Raw genomic sequence first — 9,959 nt, 5'->3', positions numbered from 1 at the left:
GAACGATCACTTCGGGACTTGAGCCTTCTCCTTTCATTGGGCTTCCAAATCAATACAATCTATTCAAGTAAATAATCACAATAAAGTTTCGAAATTAACAACACCCATATTATCAAGGTCTAGCTTAGACCCAAAAACTCACTTAAATTTATAATGTAGTAAGTAACTCGAAAAAAATTGTTTGCTGATCATTAACCGCCCATCATATAAATCCAAATATTACCTAATGATTACCTCCAATGATTATGTTAGCCATTAATAATTTTCCACCAAGAAAACGTTAGCATAGGTTATTAAATTCAATTTCTCTTGTTTCTTTTTCAAAGCCAACATTGTTATTATAATAATAATAGATTAAATAGAAACATGATTCAATTAGTTACCATGTCAATAACTCAACTTTGAGAAAATCTAATGTATATATCTTTAAGCCTAACTAAAATACTACACATATACCGAATAATCACCGACCTCTTCTATATGTATATTAACCTCAAATGATTTCCCATTATAATGCATCAATGATGGTACATAATCATTACTCAAATTACATATTTTATCCATTACTATTATTCCCTCAAGTCCAATATTTACACTACTAGATTATTGATTTCTCTTTACAACCAATATTATAATAATAACAATAATAATATAGCTCATATCAATATATACAATATAACAAGATGTTGGTGATTTTGATGACTGACCTGAAGTACACACGTAATACCCTCGCCGAAGCCGCCACTAAGAATTTTATCGTTCTCTCCTAACCTTTCTATTTCTTTTCCAAATTAATTGTTTACTAAAGCTGACAAAATCCACCAATTTATTTCTAATACATGGGCCTAATGGCATAGGGTTTTAAATAAATGATCATTTTAGCCCATTAACTGTCAATTATCTATAATTACCCATCAATTAATTAACTCAAGTTAAATGAATAATTCAAATTTCCAAAAATGACCTTTCGGGTCATTACATTATCCACCACTAAAAATCATGTTCGTCCTCGAACATCATAAGGAAGAAGAAGGAAGAATAACCAACGTTACCAAAAGTCTAAGTTATGACCTACCAGTCGATGTTCATCTCTCTAAGTGAGCTCCTCCTTAAGACCACTCTATCAAGATCAACTACTAAGAATTGAACTTTAAATCAAATTTGACACATCTACAAATTAGGAGTGATTACCAAGCCATAGACTAACTCATTCATCCAATCTGGACCAAAACTCTCTAGGTCATAACACAATCATCAGGATGAATCTTTTCTCACATAACCATGATAAAATCTGGAATCAATACTGGCTAAAACAAGAAGAGAACCTGAACCAACCACCACACACTCATAATGCACAAACCATCATAGATCTTATCAATATTCCTTTTCAACATCATAATCTTTCCATAAGCTTAAGTTATAACAATATGATCTTTAGACATCAGATACTCATCAAGGGAGAATCAAACATATCTAATCCAAAGAAGAACAAGATCAAGTAAGCACCCAACAAGTGGTACACTCTAGGATGCAGAACCTTTAACAGCACTATCGGATAACTGTAACTATTCACGAAAGCTCTTCTATAAGTTCTCATAAGCAAGGTTGTGCATATAGAAACAATGGTATACTTCTACTTTTCCAAACAACACCAAATATGCCACAACTGAAGTGAACAAGTCTAACCAAGGATGTCACCCTACCAAGAGGACAATTACAGGATTGGTAGACCCGATCCACCACTAGGGATTCACCCATAGATATGAAAACACGTGTGGGTATAGGTAGCAAATCACACTCCAAACCATATCCAAAATGAAGTAGATGGTCATATAAGAATATACAGAATCAAAGTCAAATAACACTAGACACTTCTTCCATAGTGCCCATATCAAACATTTTCATCCATCTAACTCTATCTCCTTGATTTTTAGCACCCACAATCAATTAGTATAGTCCCCATTACAATCGTAAACATTACTCGATTCATTGAATCCCACATGCTTCTCACATTACTCCATTGAAGCTAACACTCTTAGGGGTCGTTTGGTGTAATGGATAAAAGAAAATAGTCATGGGATAACTTTTTAGTGTCTCTTTATTTCTTGTTTGGTTACAAAGTATGGGATAACTTATCCCAGGATTAATAGATAGTACTGGGATAAGTTATCCCTTCCTCTTAGTGGAATAACAATCCCAGGATAAGTTATCCTAGAATAAAACAATTAAAATGACAAAAATATCCTTGAAATCTATTTTAGTATCACTTTTGATATCTTTATACCATATTTGTGAAGTCTTAAAATTTTTGCTGCTCATCAGATGGATTTTAATAAATTTCAAATAAATCTATAATTTTAGTTTCATAAAATTATTCAATTGCTTGCGTCCTTTTTAACAATCAAAAGAAATTTTTAGAACTTTGTTTCTCATTGCAATTGGTAAAAAATTGTTTTTGCAACGAGAAATTTTATCAAATTTCAATCCAGTTATGGTTATTGTATTGGTGTAGTTTTGGCTCCAATTTTGATTCATTTAATTTTGTCTAATTTTTTTGCTTATTACAGTAAAGAAGAGAGGCTTCCCACTGGCGTCAATAGATTGTTCCAACATTAATTCTTGTAGATCGTAAATTTATCAATAATTGAGATTCATTTGGTTTTATTTTTAGGAGTAAATAACTAAACCTCTATAAAAAAAAATACATATAAAAAGGTAAATAAGATGGAGGGTATTTTTGTAAACAAATAACTAATTCTTAGAAAGTATATAATATTTATTAGTTATAATACAACACACCAAACAAGCAATAAAAACAAATCTCAGTATACCTTATCCCAATATAACTAATCTCAGCATAACTTATCCCATCATTACTTATCCCAGCATAACTTATTTTCGAACCAAACGACCCCTTAATACCAACAGACATCATAACTACACCAACCATTTACCTTACTCTCAAATTGTCACTAGTATCAAAGTCTTCTTAGCAAACACATTGTAGCCTCTAAAAATTTTAAAATATGGCTCTCTCTCTTTCCATTTAAGCATTACATGGCATATATGAGTCACACCCAAGACTGATAGCACTAATTTTCAATCTAAAAATACTTTCCTATCGAGGTACATCAATTGAATCACACCCAATGTCAATTTTACGCAGTCATTCACATACCAAGTTTCAATTACCATTCAAACCATCATACCTTCATGTCAAAACTTAGAGAGATCATGGGTCACTCCAATAATTTTGTATACTATAAGCACATAACCTCTATTTACTATCAAGTGTCTATGTAGCGCATCATAACAATCTACGTAGTCCCATCAATAAAGTAGTTTCAATCCCCTCGAAATCCTCATTAACTATGTAGAACTGTAGATCCACTTCGCTGAACATCCATAAGTTACCTATCATAATTTGAACAATCTAGCTCGACATAATCACATAGAACCTCTCACACATCATTACTTGTCACCCAACCAAAAACTCAAATATTTATAAAAGTTGATGATAAAACCCTAGTAAGTCTATACCAAATCAATTCACATCCATAGTCATATCTAAAATCAAAGGCAATAAACAATAAAACCTTCAACTACAAACCAAGGTTTATACGAGAGGTTTTATTTCTTCACTTTTCTTAAATTCTTCTAGTGACACAAAATTCTAAATATCTTGAACTCTTCAATACACCAAATTTTTGTTCCCTTTGCTGACTCGCTTACCAATCTTATTCTTTGGCCAACAACCCTTTACATATTTACCTTATCCTCTAAACCAAAACATTACGTGAAACCCTCCCTTAGGTATAACAATCAACAGTAATCAAATTTACTACTCAAGTTATTTCTAAGTCCTTCCAAATGCTTCATACTCAATATGATCGATCATTTCTTACCTTACCAATCCATACCTTGACAAAACAGACTACCACAAACCTAAACTTACAATGAAAAACTTGAATATTTTTTTCTTCTACCGTGTAACACAATCCCATTATCTATCAACATTTGCTCATACATTGAAGACCTTTATGAATTCACGTATCTTAGCCTATCATTGATCGCCTCTCCATCGACCTTATCATATATTTCGCTAAAATCCAATCATACTCATTATCAATCAAAACTACAAAAGAACTTATCATCACACTCGAGCTAAACGTCTGTACACTCCTTTCTCAAATTTTATCCAATAGTTTATTTTTTTTAACCAATATGATGAGCCCGTGACACTGTTATCATAAGTAGAGCAAAAAAAATGAAATCACGCGTCTCTGAACTTAATTTCTACTATCTGAAGATACATCTTTTGTCCTTGCACTCAAAGTAAATATCTTTGTTCTCGATCGCCTCTTTCCAAAGACTACATTACACTAATTCTTTTCATTTATGACTTTAGCTCCTTTCAGTTTTATTCAAGCGACATCCCAACTCCTCGTAAAGCTTTCCATACAACCACACTACTCACAAAATAGTAGCAAATCACAACCTTAGATACTTGTAAGATATCATTACAATACAAAAATTCATTGAATCAATAATCCTTATCATATAGTTGCATCTCAATAACAATCCATCACAAGCTCTTATTACTATCATGCTCAGTTAGCTCTTGTCATCACCACGAAGTCAACCTTTTCATCAATACGACACCTTAAATCCAGTTATACGAACCAAAATCAAAGGACTAACCCAATCTTATATGCACTTTCTTACTAAAATCTTCAATTACCTTTACACAAGTTTACTATTTGGGACTTCCTTTACCCATAAGCTTGTCATTCTGGTATCTATCCATTCCCTTGGACCTTAAGATGAAATCACCGGTCCTTAGTTAGAACCCTCGGGATACACTTACCAACTTAATGCATTAATACTGTATCAACGATCCACCACTAACATCTTCCTTATACACACATCGCAACCCCAAATATATGCAGTAACAACCTAGTTGGTTCCTCAAATGTGAATGTAATATCGAATCTCATTATATGAGAATGTGATACAACTGATAACTCTTTAAGTAGTTAGTATTCGTACTTGACAATCGCCGTATCCGTTTCAATATACCACTAGTATCACACCACAAAAAAAATATTAGATCCATCACTAGAACATATCATACCTACCGAGAAGATCATATCCAAATAGGTCACACATTTCTACCCATCGAATAGCTGTAAAATATCACCAAATCAGTTCCGTATCTACCCAAGATATATGTATTCTTTCGTAGGTCAGGTCAATATCAAAAGTAACACACTCCATAACTTTAACCAGGTAAGTATCAATATTATTATAGTAGTCGTATCATGGCCATCTTTGATATATACACACAATTTATAAAATCGTAGTAGAAATTCTAACCTCAATTGGTGCATCATTATTCTTATCATTTTCTAAGCAACCCATTCATGTTATGATAACTTTACTAATTGTAGTTTCCAAAGTTACATGTCTATTATCTAGCCATCCATTTAATCATTCCATTTCCAATTGTTAAACCACTCTAATATCGTATATACCACACAAGCACTCTTCACTTTACTAGGGTAACTATCCTTACACAACCCTTCAAATTGTTAAACATTCTAAATCTAACCACACATCCTTTCCATAAGTATATTATATTACTTCCACCTTAATACCAGATCTAACATTCAAACTACACACGACATCAACTACTCACATGAGGAACCACGCACAAGTCATTATTATAAGTGAAAGTGAATGGAGTGAAGCGATAGGAATCAAAACCAGACCAAGTACGCACGATAGAGATCCAAGAAGTGAAGAATTTTTCCTAAAAGTCATTATAGCATCTCGAAGATAAGTACAGACGACTCTGTACCGACCCTCGAGACTCTACTTAGACTCAGCTTGTACACACGTGAGACCATGAACCTGGGCCTCTGATACCATTTTGTCACGACCCAAAAATGTACGTGATGGCACTCGTCTTATCCCACCAAGACAAGTCAGCCTAAAACTCAGCCATTACAATAAAATGTTGAAATTTTACAATCAACTCAAAAATACCCCCAAAATCTGGTTGTCACGTGTGCAAGCCTCTAAAGTATTGCAATTGATTCAAAAGAAAAAAAACACAAGTCTCAAATGACATTGTTTCTAGAATAAATCAAGATCATAAATAAGAGTAAGAAGGTTCGCTGAGAAGACAAACAGCTACCTCACAAATCTCCCAGAAGTCTCGGAAAAGAAGAGAATAACAAGTACCATAAAAATCCAGGCTCGTAACCTACAAAAATTTGTAGAAGCAAGGGGTGAGCATCAAACCACACGGTACTCAGCAAGTAAACTCCTAAGCACAAGCTAAGGAATAGAATACGGGTACTCCTTACCACCCCAACCGAACCTCCACAACTACAACCTGCATAAAACCAGCCCAACCTAACAGTTCACAGTTTACAAAGCACATAGCTCAACAACAACACTCTAACAATTTCATATCCTCAACAACAACACTCTAACAGTTTCATAGCCTCAACAACAACACTCTAACAATTGCATATTTTCAACAACAGGCTCAATATTCATCAGTCACAAGTTCCACAGAAAGGCACTCACAAGATCAGCAACACACAAGATCAAGTTCACGAAATAAAATAAGTGCAATGCAATGAAATGCAATGTCAAGTATAGTGATGCATGTCTGACCTAATGATACACACCCTTTGTCTCTCAGTCTGGGACCCATGGGGGACATATATGTTCATGCATCCATCGCGGTGCGCGATACGACCCTCGATTATAGTAACCATTGCGGCACGCGATACGTCCCTCGAAATATAGTATCCATCACGGCGCACGATACGTCCCTCGAAATGGTACATCTTCTTTAATTTCTTATTCTTTCTCAATTCACATGACACTTGTCACAACCATGTCTCAGAACAATGCAAATGACATGTTCACACAAATAATGAGGAGATGACCATTTTCATAACACTGCACAATTCATAACAACACAATCATGATACAACATCAACAAGCCTTTCAAACCATTCTCAACACATCACACACAAACAATTAATCTCAACGTCTTTTACTACCCCTTTTTCATCATTAGAATTAATCAATGTGGACAAATCAACCCATCACCAAATCTCATTACCCCTAAACACATATTACAAGGAAATACACGAATTCCATACACTTAATAAGGGTTTAGAAATTCACTTGCCTCGAATAATGGAACGATCACTTCGGGACTTGAGCCTTCTCCTTTCATTGGGCTTCCAAATCAATACAATCTATTCAAGTAAATAATCACAATAAAGTTTCAAAATTAACAACACTCATATTACCAAGGTCTAGCTTAGACCCAAAAACTCACTTAAATTTATAATGTAGTAAGTAACTCGAAAAAAATTGTTTTCTGATCATTAACCACCCATCATATAAATCCAAATATTACCTAATGATTACCCATAATCATTATCCAATGATTATATTAGCCATTAACAATTTTCCACCAAGAAAACGTTAGCATAGGTTATTAAATTCAATTTCTCTCGTTTCTCTTTCAAAGCCAACATTGTTATTATAATAATAATAGATTAAATAGAAACATGTGTCAAGTAGTTACCATGTCAGTAACTCAACTTTGAGAAAACCTAATGTATAGATCTTTAAGCCTAACTAAAATACTACACATATACCGAATAATCACCGACCTCTTCTATATGTATATTAACCTCAAATGATTTCCCATTATAATGCATCAATGATGGGACATAATCATTGCTCAAATTACATATTTTATCCATTATTATTATTCCCTCAAGTCCAATAATTACACTACCAAATTATTGATTTCTCTTTTACAATCAATATTATAATAATAACAACAATAATATAGCTCATATCAATATACAATATAACAAGATGTTGGTGATTTTGATGATTTACCTGAAGTACACACGTAATACCCTCGCCGAAGCCGCCACTAAGAATTTTATCGCTCTCCTAACCTTACTATTTCTTTTCCAAATTAATTGTTTACTAAAACTGACAAAATTCACCAACTTATTTCTAATACATGGCCCTAATGGCATAGAATTTTAAATAAATGGTCACTTTAGCCCATTAACTGTCAATTATCTACAATTGCCCATTAATTAATTAACTCAAGTTAAATGAATAATCCAAATTTCCAAAAATGACCTTTTGGGTCATTACAAAATTAGTCTTTTTTTAATGAATAAAACATGTAGGCTAATTAAAGAGTATTAATGTTCTAAAATGATATAAATAATATTAATGTATGTATGTGATAAAAATTGCAAGAGGAAAATATAAGTGTGAATTGATGAATGATTTGCTACAATTTGTCACCAACCTTTCTTATGTGGTACCTCGAATTTGGTTGAGTTTCGAACTTAATTAACTATTGCAAATAAAAGTTGAGATTTTTTAAGAAGAAGAAGAATATAAAACCTAAAAAAATTGTAGTTTAAAATGAGAGGAAACCCCTCTATTTATATCTAACAAATAGTAGTATGAATGTGTTCCAATTGTGCCTTATTAGATAAGTCACAACCCTTCAAAAAAGTTCCTGCTCATCGAAAAAAGACATAACCCTTTGAAAAAGTCACAACTCATCGGATAAAGCACAACCCTTTGGTAAAGTCACAATCCTTTAGAAAAGTCACAACTCATCGAAAATGTCACAACCCGTCAAAAAAGTCACAACTCTTTGGAAATGTCACAACTCATAGCAAAAGTCACAATCCATTAATGTGAAAAGGTATTAACTTTTAATATAAATAATTAAATAAATTGAGTATTTTTAATTGGGGGTATTATAGTAATTAAACATTCATATTTGGGAGTTCATGTTTTTAAGGTAGTATATATATATATATCGATCTTGACATTATCCTTTTAAGTATACTGATCCATATGATCACAACAGTCTAGCTACTCGTGTATTGATATTTTGTTTTGCTTTTGTCCTTTTTATTCGCACCATAAAAAATACTTAAAATTTAGTAAAATATATACAATTTTTGTTTTAAACTAATTTCTTTAACAAATAGTAAGATGTTCATTTTAACTACTTTATGAAATTTTGTTAGAATACAAGTTTTTTAAAGCTATTTTTTTTAAAAAAAAAAAAAACATGTTGTGTTGCCAGTACTAGTAATGGTCTAAGTTGCGGGCGGACCTACGGTGATTCAAGCGGGTTCAGTTAAACCCACTTCGTTCAAAAATTATGTTATATATAAATATGTAGAAATTATTTTTTAGAAATAAAACTTATATAATGAATAACATTGAACCCACTTGACAAAATGCAAGGCGTACCGTAGTGGCTCAAGCGTCTTCATTATTAGTGACTGATCTGCCGTTTGAATCTCACCCATGCATTATTATTACTTCTACTTTCTTTTTAGGAAAAATTACTAAAATACACGTCTTATGTTTCTCTTATTTCTTATATTCCCTTCTATTTCTAAAAACCTCTAAAATTCCTTATTTCTCTCCTAATTCTAAATTATTTTATAATGTATTCGAGCTAGTTTTTAATGTATCCGAGCTAGTTTTTAATGTATCTGACCTACATATTATGTATCCGATTTATTTTATAATGTATTTGAGCTAGTTTTTAATGTATCTGAGCTACATATTATATATTCGGTTTGTTTTACTTTTTCAGGGATTAATGTAATTACAAACTAAATAGGAATATATTGTAATTTCTTATTAAAACTATGTGATTCCTAAAATTTATCAGTTTCCCAACGTTATTTCTTTCTTCTTCTTTTTCCAATTATCTGTTTTAATTAACTTATCTTTATAGTTCTAAAATTCTTATATTAATATTATAATTTAGTTTGTGATTCTCTTCCATTGTTATTGTTTATAATACTTAGTTTATTTTTTAAATTATAAAACAATAGATTTTAATATTTTGGCTAAAGCGT

Source organism: Solanum tuberosum, unplaced genomic scaffold (genome assembly GCF_000226075.1).
Source record: "Solanum tuberosum cultivar DM 1-3 516 R44 unplaced genomic scaffold, SolTub_3.0 scf00192, whole genome shotgun sequence".
Lineage (NCBI taxonomy): Eukaryota > Viridiplantae > Streptophyta > Magnoliopsida > Solanales > Solanaceae > Solanum > Solanum tuberosum.
The sequence above is the reverse complement of the archived record's forward strand: the minus strand, read 5'-3'. Positions refer to the sequence as shown.